This window comes from Pseudorca crassidens, chromosome 18, assembly GCF_039906515.1.
Source record: "Pseudorca crassidens isolate mPseCra1 chromosome 18, mPseCra1.hap1, whole genome shotgun sequence".
Classification (NCBI taxonomy): domain Eukaryota; kingdom Metazoa; phylum Chordata; class Mammalia; order Artiodactyla; family Delphinidae; genus Pseudorca; species Pseudorca crassidens.
The window spans coordinates 2,986,337-3,005,009 of record NC_090313.1 but is presented as its reverse complement, the minus strand read 5'-3'; the positions used below and the strand labels follow the sequence as shown (position 1 = coordinate 3,005,009).

Here is an 18,673-nt window from a genome sequence, read left to right as displayed (position 1 = left end):
CTAATTTTAAGATACTGTGCATTTTAGAAATTTTCAAATATAATAGAAATACAAAAGAAAAATTTTAATTCACCCCAAATTCCATGACATCACAGGTAATCTCTGTTCGTATTTTTGTATACGCCCTCCTTTTTTCTGGGTCTATAACATTTTTAATAAAATAAGATCATGCTGTGCAGAGTAAGCTGTATTATTTTAAAATTGAAGTAGTTAATGAAGATTATTTCATGCCATTGAATGTTATTCTTCTGTATCAAGGCATCACAACACATGGTCTATGAACCCTGTAAGGAGGTGATGTGGCCGCACTCTGCCCGCCCTCGGGGGCAACCACAGTCCAAAGCTCGCAAAGGCACTGGGACTCCGAGCCATGGTTTACATAACGTGTCTGTTCCTGGTGTTCTCAATTTGTCCTCCCGTCAGGGCTTTATGATTAAATACTCTTTCATAACTCATGTGAAAAATGAAAAGTGTCACACTGAAGTTATCTATTCAAAATTTTAAAAATAGGGGCTTCCCTGGTGGCGCAGTGGTTGAGAGTCCGCCTGCCGATGCAGGGGACGCGGGTTCGTGCCCCGGTCCGGGAAGATCCCACAGGCCGCGGAGCCATGGCCGCTGAGCTTGCGCGTCCGGATCCAGTGCTCCGCAACAGGAGAGGCCACAACAGTGAGAGACCCGCGTACCGCAAAAAAAAAAAAAAAAAAAAAAAAAAAAAAAAAAAAAAATTAAAAAAATAGGAATGTTTTCCCACCAGTTGATTCGCTGTTTTGCTAATTCTTATAGAACTTAACGGCAAAAAGGAAAAATCTGTTGGTTAGTTCTTTTCCATGAAATTACTGTTGTGAATTTGCATTTGTGGAAATGAGCATCTCTTCCCCGTGGGGCTGCCCTTGACTGGGTGAACTCTGGTCCCGGGGACAACCGCTAGGGTGGGTGTTGGAAATAACTCCGGAGGGGGTTAAAGGCGGGGCGGTTGTGTGGGCAGTTCCTTCCTGGACCTGAGATGGGCGTGTGTCCCCTGCGTCTCTCCAGGGCATCGTGCAGCAGTTCCTGGTGTTGCTGACGACCAGCCCCGATGAGAGCCTGCGCTTCCTGAGCTTCAGGCTGGATTTCAACGAGCATTACCGCGCCCGGGAGCCGCGGCTCCGCGTGTCCCTGGGCGCCAGGGGCCGGCGCAGCTCCCACACGTGAGGCCCCGGCCCTGCCTCAGGGCGGCAGGTACCGCTGGAGGCGTCGTCATGGAAACGCTCGCATCGCATCCTCGGGGACCGCCTGCTGCCCTCGATCCTGGCAACCTCCACAGCCCGGCGTCGGGCGGCGGCAGAGTCGTGCTTTCCTACGTTGGAGTTGAATATATTCGTAATATCACTACGTTAAAGAGGCTGGCTTGCACTATTCAAATTTATTTTTTAAAGTCTTCATATTTAAAAGATACCACACTTTGTTGAGGCTTTTAAGCTCTCCGTGATATAATTCATATTTGTCACTTTTTGAAAAAAACCACGGTTTCTTTTAGAGAAAATTAGGGTGATGGATACTCATCAGTTAGGATGGTAACATCGTTGCTGTTTCCTCGGCATCCTCTTCAGAAGGCTTTTTTGGTAATATAAAATTAAACTGAAATACATAGGAAAATAGAGAGCATTTTATCATCTTGGTAGTCAAGTTTATCAACTGTTACCTGTGTGAGAACCTTGTAGCTTAATGCACCATGTTTACATAATTTATTCTTTTTTCTCTTCTTTCAAGGTCTACACTTTCACAATTAACTGTTTTAGATAACTTCAGAAACTGTGTAGAAAAAGAGCAGGAGTGATATAGAACAAAACATCCTTAAGCCTAGATTTCTTGAACCATCAGCTGAATCAACATGTAAATATGGATGACTAAGAAAGGTAATGAAGTATTTTATTTTCAAGATTCTGAGAAGCATTGGAAAGAAATTGTCTTGAACCATGAAGATTTCCTTTTTCCTTGCCTATGTTTTCATTGTAAATATTTATATACTAGTGCCCAGATGCTGGGGGGACATTTTTTGTAAAAATGTCATATCGAGTCATATCTGCCTTTATCATGTTGCGTAAGTGAAAACTTAGAAAATTAAAAGCGATTATCTTTCCGATGTGTTGGTTCTTTCCTGATTGTCTATGAAGAGACATAGTTCACTTGCCAGGTTCGGGGGCTGGGGGTTGGCAGAGTTCGTGCTTCACTATATGAATTATTGAATCAGTGAAACCAAGACATCAGACCGTGTGCAACTTCCGGTGCAGATCCAGAGGGAACGCCCCCCTCGCCGCTTGCGTGATGCGTCCTCTCAGTTTTTACCCACGGCCGATTCCTTTGGGTGCAGAGTCCCTGTAGAAGAAAAGGGGCATCAGGGGCGCTGGCTGTGCAGAGATGGACCCAGGGCGAGGGTCGGAACTTCTTAGGATATACGTTTAACTTCAGTTTAAAGATTCGTACAATCAGGATTTTGAAGCAGGTTTCTGTACTGCAGAGCTTCCCAGAAATGACGATGTATCGTGTATCTCCCGGAGAAACTGCCCGAAGCTTTTTGACCTTGGAGCCTGCTTTTAATTTATCTGAAGCGTTTCTCCAGAGGTGACTCCTCAGTAGAAGCCACTCTAGAAAACGCCACTCTAGATTTGGGGACAGAAATGCCCTTTGACTTAGGAGCCATCAGGTAATCAGGCCGAGTCGTGGGTTGTGGAGTCGCTTCCGACAGGAGCCCGGGCCAGGCCGGGTCGAGGGGCTCACTCAGGAGGGGCTGTGGGCCTGGAAGATGGGGGCGCTGACTGCAGAGGGTCAGGCAGCCTGTCACCCCCGAGCAGGGTCTCACCAGTCAGAGTCGGCAGCGGCTTCGGGGAGTGGGGGGCTCCGTGCTGGGGTGGGGAGGGGAGAGCCCACTGCAGGCTGAGCCATCTCTGGAGGCAGGTGCCCCGCGCGGCCCCGGGAGGGCAGGGCCACCATTTCACCCAGAAGATGAAGATAATACAACACATGACTCCGTATTTGCCAGTGAACGGATGGATGGCTTAGCCAGGATGACAGTTCATGTGTAGGAAGATAGTCTCTGTTTCCCTCGCCTTGATGAATGGGGCTGTTAACTGTCCGGATGTAGGGCTGGCCCTGGGGTAAGGACCATTCTGGAAATCACTCTCTGCATCTGCCCTGAAGTGAGCTTCCAGGGGAGGCTGGAGAGATGGGGTGCAAGTGTGGCGGCCCAGGGGGCTTCAGAGCAGTCCCCTCGCTGCCCCTCTCTCTTTTCTTGTAAAGGTCCTTGATCTGCACTGAAGGCACTTTCTTCCTTTTCCATAGTGATGGGCAGATAACCCGAGCCCTGGCCTCCTCCTGACCAACTTGGGCCTTTATTAGGGTTCTCAGCAAGGACCCGCCTGGACCAGAGCATCAGACCATCTTAGAAGGAAAGCCAGGGAGTGGTCCCTGTCCCAGGGGAGAAATGACACAGCTCCGTGAGAGAGCGGAGTGGCGGGGACACGCCCCGAGCGCCTGGGACCAGGGTCCAGCCACCCATCAGCCTGCCCTGCCCATGGAATCACAGGGGAGCCCAGTGTTCCCCCAGGACCCCCCTTCTGCTTCTGCTGGTTGGGGATTGCTGGACGTCACCAGCAGGATGTCTGACAGATATGGCTCTGGCATCACTAAGATTTTGGGAAGGGGCAGAGCCTCATGTAAGCCAACAGGCTCATTCTGAACCCCCAGAAAGACCCATCTGTGTTGCAGCAGGAACCTGCGCTCAGGCCCTCCTGGGCATTTCACCAGTAAAGCGGAGGCAGAGCAGAGCTGGGTGGGAGTCTGGGATTAAAGGACAGGAAGGGGCAATGAGCTGAGCCCTGCTTTGGAGAGGTCACTGTGGCCGGGAGCAGGGTCAGGACGAGGCCTTCACTCCTGCGCTCGCTGGGGACCCCGAGGGGAGTTACTCCAGTGACCCTCTGGGGGAGTCAGTTTCAACCACAGATCTGCACGTGGTGCTAGCCTCTTTTCCCTTCCTATAGGAAACAGATACAATATAAAAATATAGGGAAAGTTCAAAGGTAAACATTTCCAGTTAAAAGTCCCATTATATGGAATGGATTCCAAAGTCCATCTCCGGCCTGGATTTTTGACTCTCTTGTACCTTTCCAAATATGATCCTCTGCACATGTACACACATACACACACACACACACACACACACACACAGAGGCTTCCCCACTGTGGGTGACTTTTCAGAGTTTCACAGGAAGGGAGCACACCTATTCCTGTCAGAAGAATTCAGGTGACATTCATTTTCTTTCTTCTGTGTTGGTGTCTGAGGTCTGGTCTCTACCCCGTCAATCTGTTGGTTTCCGGTTTCCAGGTTTCTTCCCTTCAAGGCCGTGTCATTGTTCACCCTTGGACCACAGATGCTGCTTACAAGAGAAAAACGCAAACACCAGTTCTGCTGCATTAAATGTGAGACTGGGTGATAATAATCCCAGACCTTCCCCGCATAGTTGCTTCCTGATAGCTGGAGTTGACCGTGGATCTGAACACATTCCCAGCTGCCCCATTTCTACCCTGAACTTCGAGTGTTTCAGACTCTGAAGAACTTGCCAGATATTAAAACTTATTGCTAGATATAAATTTTCTTTGGCTTTCCTCGAAAGTCAAACAGAATTAGACGATAACTTTCATTTTCAGAAGTAACTTTCATTGGCCCCCATCCATCCTTTTGGGTTCCTTTGTCATTACTTTCAATTTCTCATCTTTCTTGGTGTCATCTTTCTTTGGGGGCATAATTCTTCACAATGAATGTATTGAATCCAAGTTTTATTTGTACAGATTTTGACTAATTCAGGGACCAGTAGGTTGTATTTACAAGGATAATTCCTGTCTTATATTCCAATGCCATAACCACCGAGTTAGGCTGGATTCCTTATAAAGAAAGTGTTCCTTCTGATTAATGACAATTTGCTTAACTAATAATCTTTTTATAGTAGAGCCCCATTGAGAATAATCAGTTTCTTTTGCACGTGTGACATTGTGACTCTGGAATTCATTAAACAAGCATTGATTTGCTCAGCGGCACATGTTGGTGGAAGGCCTACCACGCCCCACACGTTGGTTTCGGCACTTAGTGCAAACGCACACAGTTCCATTTAGAAGCCAGTAGGCTAGACACCAGCTCACTGTGGTTTCCTCCCTTGCTCTTCCTTTCAGTTGCTTTGTGCATTTCTCGAGCAGTTATAATCATTCAAATTAGGTGGCAGTGGATTTTCTTTAGCTCCGGGGGGCCAGGGTCTGTATCTGTCCTGTCTGTAATTATTTCCACGGACCACATGACCCTCATAGACACGCCCGCCTCCCTCCTGCCCATCCTCCCCTTAATCCCCAGCAGTCATTCATCGTTCTCCATTGCTGTACTTTTGTTGTTTCGGGAACACTTGATAAATGGAATCACGCGGCGTGTAACCTTTTGGGATTGGGTTTGTTCACTAAGCATCGCTCTCGGAACATTTCACCCGGCTAGCTGTGTGCGCTGGTAGCTCGTTCCTGTCGATTACTGATGACCCTTCCGTGACGCGGATCAGCCCGGTATTTAACGTTTGGAGGATACCTGGGTTGATTGCAATTTAGGGCTATTCTGAATAAAGTTGTTATAAACACTGGTGTACGGGTTTTCTTGTAGACACACATATTCATTTCTCTGTGGTAACTGCCCAGGAGTGAAATTTCTGGGTCACATGGTAGTTGCATGTTTAGTTTTTTAAAGAAACTACCAAGGCATTTTCCGGAGTGGCTCTGTCTAGCATCTGTGTAGCTGTATCCATCTATCTTTATTAAAGTATAAGTCATATGCTGTGAAGCTCACTCTTGTAAAGTTTACTATTCATCAAGTTGTGCGCCATCACCACTATCTAATTTCAGAAGATTTTCATCCCCCCTCCAAGAAGCCTCACACTCATTAGCAGTCACTCTCCACTCCCCACTGCCCCCAGCCCCTAGCTACCACTCACCTGCTCTCTGTCTCCATGATAATGTCTCTATTCTGTCCATTTCATGTAAAGGAAATCATGCAGTAGGTGACCTTCTGGGCCTGACTTCCTTCACTTAGCATCATGCTGTCAAGGCTCATCTAGGATGCAGCAGGTGTCAGTACTTCACTCCTTCTTCTGGCTGAACAACATTCCTTTGTATGGAGGGACCAGCCGTGTCTATCCATCCATAAGCTGATGACATTTGGGCTATTTGCATTTTTTGTCTGTTATGAATAATGCTGCTGTGAACATTAGTGTACGCATTCTGGGTATGTGTGTGTGTGTGTGTGTTTCAGTTCTCCTGGGTCTGTACCTAGGAGTGGAATTGCTGATCGTATAGCTGTTTAACATTTTGAGGAGCTGCCAAACTGTTCTCCAAAGCAGCTGCACTATTTTACATTCCCACTCGTGGTGCACAAGGGTTCCGATTTTTCCACATCCCCGCCAATGGGTTACTATTCGTCTTTTTGGTGATAGCCGTCCCAGTGGGTGTGAAGTGGTACAGTACCTCACTGTGGCTCTGATCTGCATTTCCCAAATGGCTCAAGATGTTGAACATCTTTTCAGGTGCTTACTGGCCATTTGTGGATCTTGTTTGGAGAAATGTCTATTCAGATACTTTGCCCATTTTTAGAGGAGTTATTTGCCTCTTTATTTTTGAGTTGTATGAGTTCTTTATTTTTTTGGATACACATCCCTTATCAGATATATGACTTGCACATATTTTCCCTGGCGGTACCTTTTAAAATTCCCAGCAGCAATGTATGTCTGAGTGGTCCAGTTTTTCTGCTTCCTCACCAGCATTTAGTAATGTCACTATTATTTTTTTTTTTTTTTGCGGTACGTGGGCCCCTCACCGCTGTGGCCCCTCCCGCTGCGGAACACAGGCTCCGGACGCGCAGGCTCAGCGGCCATGGCTCACGGGCCCAGCCCCTCCGCGGCACGTGGGATCTTCCTGGACCAGGGCACGAACCCGCGCCCCCTGCATCGGCAGGCGGATTCTCAACCACTGCGCCACCAAGGAAGCTCCAGTAATGTCACTATTTTTTAATCTTAGCTATTCTAACAGGTGTGTTGTAATATCTCATGTGGTTTTAATTTGCATCTTCTACAGAGACTAATGATTTTTGAACATCTTTCCACGTGTTTATTTGCCATCTTTTGCTCATTTTTTAATTGGATTGTTTTTTAACTGTTGAGTTTTGAGGGTCCTCTATATGTTCTACTTAATTCTTTGCTATATATGTGCTTTGCAAATATTTTCTTCTTCCACTCTGTAGCTTATCTCTATCCTTTGAACAGGGTTTTTCATAAAACAAACGTCTAATTTTGATGAAGTCCAATTTGTCAATTTTTCGTTTTGTAGATTGTGCATGTGATGTCAAGTCTAAGAACTCTTTGCCTATCTTTTGATCCCAAATATCTTCTATGTGCTCTTTTCCCTGAAAGTTTTAGAGTTTTCTGTTTTATACTTTGAGTGAATTTTCATACAAGGTTTGGGACTTCGGCTTAGTTTTTGTTGGTTTTGGGTTTGTTTTTTGCCTCCGGATGTCCGGATGCCTACCGATGTTTCGGGGGGCTCTTCACGTGGGAGTATTCCTCGACTCTCCATTGGGCTTGCTCTGCTACATATGTCCGTCCCCTGCCAGAGGGGGCTGTCCTCATCACTATCTCTACCTAAGAAGTCTAGAAGTTGAATAGGCTGGGTTGTTTAGTCACTTACTTAGTTCCTTGTCCTTTCCACATACCTTTAGAATAATCTTGTCTGTATCTACAGAAAAACTTGCTGGGACCGTGATTTACGTTTAAAGTTACTCCAAGTGTGCTTTATCACAAAAGGCACCTCTTCCCAAAGGAGGGAGGCCCCGCGCAGTGTCCGAGACTCACCCACCGGTTCTGGCCCCGCAATGCCACACTTACCACCGTCGAGATTCCAATCGCTTAAAAAATTTGCGTCCTAGTTAACTGTCTGCCTGTGTGACTAAAATGAAAACTCAAGGCAACGCCTTGTTTAAGGAAGATGGGAAAGAGTGAATAACTGAATGAACTCTGGGTAATTAGCTAGGATGACAAGCCAGTCTTTGAAATAGATTCATGAGAAGTAATATTGTCTTTCTTTCTTGCCTGTGATGAATTGAGTTTTTATTTTTTAATAGAAAAATTCATAACTGTATTTAACTTTTAGGCTATTAACTGGAATAAGAAAAAGGATAGAAATTTTTAAAAAAGGTCATTAAGTAGATGATTATATAACATTTGAATTAAAATTGCTTCTTACAAACTCTACTCCTAGGCTTTAAAAAGCCCTATTACCATAGTTTCTTTTTTCAACCTGTACTTTGAAGGGAGAAGAATGAATAAATATTAAAAGATATTTTTTTACACGCTAGTTTTTAAAAATTAAACTTAGAATTCCTACTTCTATATGCTTTCTAGGTAACTTGTTCCACACCTGTGAGTAATTCCAAACATCTAGTAACATTTGGGAGAACAATATTGCACTTTAATCCTGGCCTAGTCCCCGTGGCGGCCAGTTGTCTGTAGGGGGCGCATGGCGCCAGCCCGCGGGCTCGTGTTCTGCTGCGGGCCTTCGCTCGGGCCTCTGAGGCTGGAGTCACGGCAAGAGCGTTTGGGAGGAAGGAGGAGGTGAACTCCATCCCACGCCCTCTCAGCCGCTCACCTGTGAGCACAGGTGCACGGTTAGCCGTGGAGTCCGCAGGCCTCGGGCTCTGCCTCTCGCCTTGCTCTCTCCTTTGGTTTCCTGGCCATGTGAGCGGAGGGCCCTGGGCGTCGGCCTCTGATGTCCAGCAGATACAACTGTCCCTTCTGATGGGGGTCCCGATTTCTGGCTGAGCCCTGGTGGTGGGTGAGCGGCACAGGTTGGGAGCTCAGGCCACAAAGGTGTGATGGGGGGACGCGCCCGAGGGTGGCGGAAGCGCCGGCGCTGCAGCTTCTCCCCTTCTCCCGCCTCTTCTCCCCGCCGACTGGGACGACTTAACTCCCCTTCGCCTCGGTTTTCCTGCCTGTAAAGTGATGACAAGTGCTGTCTCGTAGAGCCGTTGGGAGATTTAAGCGAGGAGACAGGTGCCAAGGCCTGGCACAGGGTGCCCTTCCGGGGGGCCTCCTACACCCCGCCTCCGTTCCTCAGCTCTCCCCGGGGCCTTTTAGGACAGGTGCCTTAGGAAGCTGGGGTGGACCTCACCTATGCCCTGGGAGAAGCTCTAGGGACTGTCACACAGGTGGTCATCCCCACGCCCTTGGAGGGCACCCGGAGAGCTCGGGGAGCTAATCTGAGGTGGGGGAGGTGCTGGGTTCCAAGAGCAGCTTCAGTAGCCTCTAGTTGGTCCTACGTTTCCAGCAGGAGCAACAGTGAGGGCAGCTGTCACTTACTGATCAAGTCCAGGCCACTGGGGGCTGATTGTCCCAGAGTTTAGCCTCCTGGTGTCACAGGATGTGGTTGTCCGGCTCCGGCGGGTCTGCTGCACAGCAGGCTGGCTTCCCGACTGGCCGTTTGCAGACAGGGGGCTGGTGTTGGGCCACTGCTGCAGGTTACGGGCCAAGGTTCTATTTTCGTGTACGTCCTGGTCATCGTCCATCTGTCTATTCAGTGTGTGTGAATGACATAAACTTCTGAGCTGTGACTACACTGCTTTAGGAGATCGACGCTTCCTATTTCTTAGTAGAGTCGTCCTAAAGAGAATCCCCAAGTGTGACCTGAACCAAGCACACATGTTTCCAGAAACTTCCCTGAGAAAAGCAACAGCTGCTGCTATTTAAGGGTTTCCTTTAAACCCACTGCCCGGAAAGCTGAGTCGGTTGAGGCGTGGGGCTCTCTCCCCAGCTCCTGGCTCAGAGCAGGTGGAGGGGGCGGGGCGGGCAGCTGACCAGAACGATGTCCCCGGGCGCTCTCTGCTCATTGCCTAGTTTTTACGTCCAGAATCACAGAACTGGAAGGGGCTCCAAAAGTGACTTGTCCAGCCCCTGCCCTGGAAGAACATTTGTAAACAGTTGTTTCAAAAGTTTAGCTGAGACCGAGACATGATAATCTTACCTGGCAGCAGCTGAGCCAGGATTAAAACCTCCAAAACGTCAAAGGAAAAAGCAGCCACGAAAGGAGATGGGAGGCCGTGACGTTACAAGGAGGAGCACGCAGCTGCCTGAGGCCGACAGCCTTGTGTGGACAGCGGTGCTGTGTAGGCGGTTTTGTGTAGATGGAGGGAAGTCAGTGAGCCACTCGTTGCCGGCCGCCGGTGCCACTTTTCCGAATTGGCCAACATTGCAGCTACATTCAGAACCTCTTGGCTAAAGACTTTCATTCCTAGCCTCTGTTTGAGTTTTCACTCTCGTAGCAGCAGGCACCTCCAATTATTCTTTAAAATAAAAGAAACCTTAAACCTACGTAAAGATTGCGAGAATCAGAGCAATGACCATTTTTCCTGTGCCATCTGAGAGTAACTTGAGGTCACGATACTCCATCACCCCCGAAGCGTTTCATTATGTAGTTCTTACAAACGATACCTACACAACTGTAAAATACCTATCAAAATCAGGAAAGTAACATTGATGCATTATGTGCTGTGCAATAACACATTCCTTACAATTACCACTATCTAGTCCTCAAGCCCCACTTAGCATTAACCCTTAAACTTCAAGTTTACAATAGTAATACAATCAAATAAATAGCTTTTCTGTATCTTAGTAATAACCAACTATAAGATGCGGTAAAAATATTCTTCACCTTATAGCAAAAACTATACTAGATGAGGGCTGTAACCTAACACACTCAAACTATACAGACTATTTTCTATATACAAAAGATGTCTGGTGTGGGGAAAATGTAATAAAGTTAGGTATTTCCTTTCATTCATCCAGAAACGGTCTCAAAGTTGAAAGGAGAATAAGAAACAGAAATGCAAACTCCATCACATAAAATATGAAGACATTTTAAACCCTAACGCTTTAAACAGGAGAAAGTGCTACTAAAAGTAGTAAAGGTCTCAGGAGGTGTAGGGATTAGAGGGTGCTGTTAAAACATAAGATACAAAGGGACATTGCAGAACCTTTTCTACCATACCATTAAGTTTATGTGTTTAAAAAAACCCACACGAAGCAACACTACATCGTCTAACCATACTATGCATTCTCTCTGAGGACGCATGCATGTAAATGCATAAAAGATCTGAAAAAAACCCAAACATATCAGGGCTTCCCTGGTGGCGCAGTGGTTGAGAGTCCGCCTGCCGATGCAGGGGACGCGGGTTCGTGCCCCGGTCCGGGAAGATCCCACATGTCGCGGAGCGGCTGGGCCCGTGAGCCATGGCCGCTGAGCCTGCGCGTCCGGAGCCTGTGCTTGGCAACAGGAGAGGCCACAACGGTGAGAGGCCCGCGTACCGCAAAAAAAACCAAACAAAAAATCATATCAAATTGATAAGAGAGTTGCTTTCAGGATCAGGAAGTAGGAAGGGTATGGGCATTGATCTATTATGTTTTACTTTTTTGGAATTGTTTAAAATGCCCTTGTATCGCTTATATAATTAACATTCGATTAGAAAAATAATTTTTAAAATTACTGATTCTTTCTTTCTCCTGTTATCAAGCAATAGAGATCAGAGCAGGCCAAATTCTTTTCCTTTCATGTGTCTCCTGCTGGCTAAAGCTTGCAGAAATGTAGTTGAAGATGGTCTGAAGCTATTAAATGACTCTGGGGAAAATAGAAAGTAGCTATTCTCTTGTTACTGGAGGAATAGTTACTACGGCTACATCCGTGTACAAAGAAGTTCACGGCTCAAATCACCGTGAGACACAGGCTGGATGCCAAGGAACTTTGGTAAGGATTTAAAGCACGGGGGGCCAGTCTGGGCTTCCTCACACCATGGTGGCTGGGTGCCCAGAACGAGCGCCTCAAAAGAGCCAGGTCAAAATGCAGGGTGTTTTTACGGCATCATCTAGCCTCAGAGGTCACCTCACGTCAAACCAGACACGCTCTGTTGGTCGAGACTGTTATAAAGTCTGCCCAGATTCAAGTGGGGGAAACTACTGACTTGACAGAAGAAGTGTTGAGGTCGCATTTTTGGGGAAAAAAGAAAAAGGCCGTGGAATGGGAGATATGTGGCTATTCTTGGAAATGACAGCCTGCAGCTGAACCATAGGCAAAAGAGCATTTGCAAAACATTCCAGACATCTGTGCTTCCCAGAGAGCGGAAAACGCGAGATTATCCTTGTGAAGCGAGTTAGTAAACCGCAAGACATTTCAATGTATGTTTAGTCGTCGGCTAACGTAATAGGCAATTAGAAATCTAGAACAGCGTTCACCTATCTGGGGCCCTCGCCCCACTAGAGGTCCTTTACGTCAGTAATAAGGGTCCTCTAGATATTTTTAATATTTCAAAATGCCAACGAGAAATTGTACAGTGATTGGACATCAATGCAATTGAAGTGTAACTAAAAGGTTCATTCCTTTTTTTTTTTTAAATTTGAGCTAACTTGTATCGAAGTTGTGCTTCTCAGTTATACATGTTTTTATTAAATAGGAAAACAAATGATCACTTAATGAATTAATTTTATTTGGTAGGTAAATATTCCAAAACACAGTAGCCCATTAAAGAAGGGCAGGAACTGGAAAGAGAAATAATAAAGGGTACTTTGTGATGGAAAATGTGCTGAGATTTTCTTTGGTTAGTCGAGGTGACTGAGCCCAGGAAGGAAGATAGATTTAAGAGCTGTCTGCATAGTGAGGGTAGTTGTGAGGTGTCAGAACAAGAAAAAAAGATGGAGTGAGGACCTTGGGGGAAAGTCTAATGGGAGCCAGATTGCTGTATTTGCCTGGAGATATCGAAATAAAAACAAGAGAAAACAAAACGAAGTCATCAATTATAGTTCAGTGACTTTTTCAGATTTTACAAAATGGGTAAAAAAGTTGTGGGGTGGTAAATAAAATATTGTTGTGTTTCTGCAGTTAGGACTTCTCGGGGCTCTGCTCGCCGGCTCTTTTCCCTCTGCCGCCAGAGTGGGGAGGGCAGCCCCCAGCCTGGGTCATCTCTGAGGTTCTCAAGGGCTCCAGGGAGAGCTGACCTCAATTTAACAACAACGTAGGAAAAGCTACAAAAACGTACAGGCTCCCATGTTTAGAATCTGGCTCCGGTGGCATGAAGAGTAAAGAAAATACCACGTTCTGAAACAGATACCAGTGTTGTGCCCGTTGCTACATTAGTCAGTATGTAACACATGCAAAAGAAAGAGTTTCTCTGAATACAGAGACCTGGGTGTGGGGAAGACTGGGGTGTGGTCTACTTTCAGATTTGTAGCGTGTTAACGCTACTCATTCCTGCTATATGCCTCTTTGCATTAGTTCAGTGTACACCGTCTGTCCCTCCGCTGTCTCTGTCCAGCTGCTTCTCATCATGGGTCCGGCTCTTCCTTTTCTTTGACGAAATGCTCACTGGCCCCTCCCTCCCTGACCTAGAAGCTGCTTTCCCACTCTGTGCCCCACAGACCAGCTCTGCAGGCTGTATTTCTGTAGATGAAATTTGGGCTAGAGTCCTCTGGTGGCATCGAGGTCACACGCCTAGATGCGGACTTTGTGCCTTTGCCTCCCAGCGTCTCTGTGCGGCTGCCTTCAGCTGCCGGGACAGTGGCTCTGCGTTCCGCTCGCTGTCATGGTAGATGCTTGCCCCCCACCCCTCCCGATAGGACCTCCGTGTGTCCTCGGCCAGGGGCTCCACGGGCCCCCACTTTGTGAAATCAAATTGCAAGGGTGTGACTGGGGGCAGAGAGCATCCTCTGGCCAGTGTGCGGGGGAAGCCAGGTACCCAGCTGATCAGATGCCATCTCCGGGGCTGCCTCCTTGCCTGGCTCCCAGGCCACAGGGGTGACCAAGATTTCTGTGGGCACGGTGCCCTCTCTACAGAGCCCAGGCCGCCCAGAGGACGCTTATGGGCCAGTGGCATTTGGGACAGACACTCTTGCTAGGCCTGGTTGTTAACCTCTTCTCTTCTCTGTGTGGGGTAGAAAAATGAGCTGATGTGCCCCCTGTCCGGACCACTTTCAGAGCTCAACTCTAGCCTCAAAAGCATTTCTGAAGCACCTCAGACGATGCTGGTGTAAAGACTGAGACCGTTAGGCACATGCTCTTTGGAATCCTTCGCACCTTGCCCCCGACCCCTTTACACTAATGACAGCTATGGCCCAAGACAAAGTCCTGCTCTGAATGAAGCAACTGATTTCGGCTTCTGAAAACTGACAGAAATTAGGACTCTAGGATGAATCACTCATTAGACCAAATGAATTTACGTCAATCACCTCTGACGGTAGGTGTAATTCTTAAAGAGAGTTTAAGTTTACATCTGTCGTCTTCTCTTGATTATCCAGTTTTTCAAGTTCTGTACATCGAAGCTTTAATCCCAGAATGAGCACAGACTGCTCTGAGCCTTCTCCCCAGAGATCACCCTGTGCCCAGAATGCAGGGGACATTTCCAGCAGGGCCTGCTGTGAAGTGATCACTCTCACCAAAGCCCTTCCCCTCCATTCACAGCTGTCCTCTGATGAGAGTCCGCTTTTGCTGAATGACAGACCCCACAGCTGTGCCACTCATGCTGGGTAGCGCCAGGCGCTGGCCCCGCTGGAAAGGAGGCAGAGTTACTCCCAGAGGCCCGCTCCGGCTCTGGCCTTCCTGGGTGACCAGGGTGTTGGGATGGACGCAGCTGTCCCACAGGAAGTGGCAGAGATCCCAGCTCACTCATGTCCTAACTCGGTCCTCGGCATCACAGGCCCAGCTGTCCCCGGTCCTGATCTGAACCAGTGACCTCAAAACCAGAGTCTTGTCCCGGCAGCTGGAATGTCCTGTCACATGGCCTTTTTATTTTAAACTTTGGCTTCCCTTGCAGAGTCCTGCACGCTCAGACGTCCCCGCCATGGTCAGAAGGCGGAAAGCACCCGACTGCCCAAGGGCCTTGGTGTCATGCCGCTCCCACTGTCCGTCCAAGCCAGTGGGCGGGCATCTGCGTCGCCTGGGAGAACGACCGCCCAGCAGTCCCGACTTGGGACTGGCCGCACCTCACAGGCCTTGGCCTGGAGACTGTCGGGGCTCAAGGAGAGCTGCCCTTTCCCCCAGCCTCCCCCCAAAGATGCTCCTCAGCTGGGTCCGCCTGACCCCTGCCCAACCCGCCCTTCTGCCACCCCCCAGGGGGACTTGGGTGAGAACCGTCAGGACAGCAGTGACAGGAGGGCCTTCCAGCTTGCTTCCCTCACACGCTGTTCCTTCCACCTCTGGTTGCGCGCCCATGCCCCCCTCCAGGCCTCCCATTAAGATGCTAATCCCTGGCCCTGGAAACTGGTCCCATCCTTAGGGCCCTGCTCCCAGGGGAGATGATCCAAGGGCAAGGGCAGGCCTGTTGGGCTTTTGGAATTCTCTCTTTGCTGTCACGTCCTTCCCCTTCCGGGCCCCAAATCTGAGGGGTGTGCACAGGAGTCGGACAGATTGTGTTACTGGCCAGCCTGGACTTGAGGCCAGGGCTTGGACCTGAGCCCCGATCTGGGCTTCCTACACCACCCCACACCCTCACCCCGGCTGAGTCACGGGCGAGACAACGGCAGGGTCAGCTTGTGGGCGTCCTGGTGAGGGAGGGGCAGACACATGTCTGAGATGGCAGATCCCTCAGACCAAGAGCCCCTAGCGCATCCGTGGTCTGGGATTTCTTTTTTTTCCAATGTTACTCTTCCTCTCTCAAGAAAGAATGACCAAGAAGGGAGAGAAAGCAGAGGTTTCTTCCCCCAGACACCTCAAGAAGGCAGAACTTCCTACGTCACAAGCTGTAGTGGGTTGAATAGCGTCGCCCCATTTCACGTCCACCGAGTCCTCTGGACATGTCCTTATTTGGAAATGAGTTCAAGGGATCAAGAGATGAAATCTCTGTGGAGTAGGGTGGCTCTAAATCCAATGACAGGTGCCCCTATAAGAAGAGGAGGACACACAGACACAGAGGGGAGACGGCCGTGTGAAGATGGAGGCAAAGATGGAGGGATGCGGCCACAGCCCAGGGACGCCTGGGGCCCCGGGAGCTGGAAGAGGCAGGAGGGCCCTCCCTGGAGCCTCGGGACAGAGCGCAGCCCCACCGATACCTGGATCTCAGACTCCTGTGCTCCACACCTTTCAGAGAATAAACCTCTTTTGTGAAGCCACCTAGTGTGTGGTTCCTTATTATGGCGGCCTTGGGAAACTAATATACAAGCCAAGACAGAAATAAGGACAGGAGAGAGGGACACAGAGACAGAGAGAGACAGAGACAGAGACAGAGAGAGGAACTGTGTTCCCTGTCAAACCTCAAGGACCCGCAGCCTGGGTCGTCAGGCCAAACACCTCCAGCCACGTGGACACAAAAAGGTCATGTGACCCTCGGTGGGCTTTTGGGTCTAGTGCCCACGCCTGCCCCTCCTGGAAAACTTGTCTTGCCATGTGTCCCACAGGGTGGCTCTGCGGAGGGCGCCGGGCTGGTCACTGCAGCCTGAGGCCCCCTCCTCAGGGGACAGGAAGAGGGAGGTGAGGTGTGTCCGTCCCCGCCCTGCCATGTGAGGTCCTCATTCATGGATCCACGGGGCCTGCCAAGCCCTCAGAATTACTTCCAACAAGCAACCTAAATGCCCATCGACAGACGGATGGATACAGAAGATGTGGCACATGTCTACAATGGAATATTACTCAGCCATAGAAAGGAACGAAATTGGGTCATTTGTTGAGACGTGGATGGATCTAGAGACTGTCATACAGAGTGAAGTAAGTCAGAAAGTGAGAAACAAATATCGCATATTAATGCATATATGTGGAATCTAGAAAACTGGTACAGATGAACCGGTTTGTAAGGCAGAAATAGAGACACGGATGTAGAGAACAAACATGGACACCAAGGGGGAAAGCAGGGGGCGGGTGGGATGAATTAGGAGATTGAGATTGACGTATATACACTAATATATATAAAATACATAACTAATAAGAACCTGCTGTATAGCTCAGGGAATTCCACTTCGCTGTACAGTAGAAACTAACACAACATTGTAAAACAACTATACCCCAATAAAAAAAAAATTAAAAAAGAAAAAAAAATACCATATGATACCACGTACACGTGGAATCTAAAATATGGCACAAATGAACCCATCTATGAAACAGAAACAGAACCACAGACACAGAGAACAGACTTGTGGTTGCCAAGGGGAAGGGGGAGGGGGGAGGGATGGAGTGGGAGTTTGGGGTTAGCTGATGCAAGCTATTACATTTAGAATGGATAAACAACAAGGTCCTACTGTAGAGCACAGGGAACTCTATTCAGTATCTTGGGATAAACCGTCATAGACTAGAATATGAAAAAGAACGCATTTATATGTATGACTGAGTCACTTTGCTGTACAGCAGAAATTAACACAACACTGTAAATCAACTGACTTCAATAAAAAAAATTTAAAAAAAGCATTATTTCCAACAATCTGTCCCATGAAACTGTTTTCCCTGTCAATCGTGAGTCATAATACTGAGTCACAATTTTTATTAAACTTCTGATTTCTGATTCCAAAATACTTGAAAGTTTAGAAATCCACCCTTAGAGCTGATTTGAGGTTTTTCCCCGTAAGAATCCAGCTCCAGGACGACGTGATCGGCATCCTGGAGGCGATTTATCTTGGTAGGAAAAGAAAAGAAAAAGGCAGAGCAACTTTTTCAGGGAAGCATTTTCTTTTTTCTTTTTCTTTTTTTTTTTAACATCTTTATTGGAGTATAATTGTTTTACAATGGTGTGTTAGTTTCCGCTTCATAACAAAGTGAATCAGTTATACATATACATATATCCCCATATCTCTTCCCTCTTGCATCTCCCTCCCTCCCACCCTCCCTATGCCACTCCTCCAGGCGGTCACAAAGCACCGAGCTGATCTCCCTGTGCTATGCGGCTGCTTCCCACTAGCCATCTACCTTACGTTTGGTAGTGTATACTCTGGTTCCCATCAGATCTGCCCCTTGTCCTGGGCTGGTAGGAAGCGAGAGGCCCCCCTGCTGGTCCGGGGGGACAGGAACACTTTGCCGTGAGAGGTGCCGGGGAAGGGAGAGGAGCCCATGGATAAAGGGAGGGTGGTGGGGGAGTGTCACGCATTTTTTGTTGTTGTTTTTTGTTTGTTTGTTTGTGGTACGCGCGGGCCTCTCACCGCTGTGGCCTCTCCCGCTGCGGAGCACAGGCTCCGGGCGCGCAGGCCCAGCGGCCATGGCCCAGAGTGCCACGCATGTTAAACAAACTTAAAACTGTGAGTGCTGTTCGTATCAAACAGCGTTTTCCCTGTGACTGACACTGTTCATGTTTACGTTTGATCACAAGGCCACCTGCGTGGGTCTGTGTCGTGTCTTACTTCTTGCCGCGAATGAGCTTGTATTTACCTGTTTACTGCTCTGCCTCTCCCCCTCCACCTCGAGAACAGGACCCTGGACCATTCTCTCTCCTGCAGCTCCTAGAACAGAGTAGGAGGGGTGCAGAAAATACCTGTTATCCAAACGTAACTCATGATTTTAAAAAAGCTATATAATCAAGTCCTGAGGAATTGATTGAGGGAATATGAAAGCATTATGAGAGAAATTATTAAAGATGCTAAGTTGTGCTATTCACACGTGAAGGTAGACT

The 18,673-nt window shown here is 48.1% G+C and overlaps 1 long non-coding RNA gene across 1 annotated transcript in view; it reads right to left on the bottom strand.

Moving 5' to 3' along the window:
• Positions 1–18,673, bottom strand: part of LOC137210952 (uncharacterized) — a 60,630-nt gene that overhangs the window by 12,575 nt on the left and 29,382 nt on the right. The window contains exon 2 of the long non-coding RNA XR_010936817.1: positions 18,433–18,503. This is a non-coding gene — a long non-coding RNA (uncharacterized lncRNA). The remainder of the gene's footprint in view (positions 1–18,432; positions 18,504–18,673) is intronic.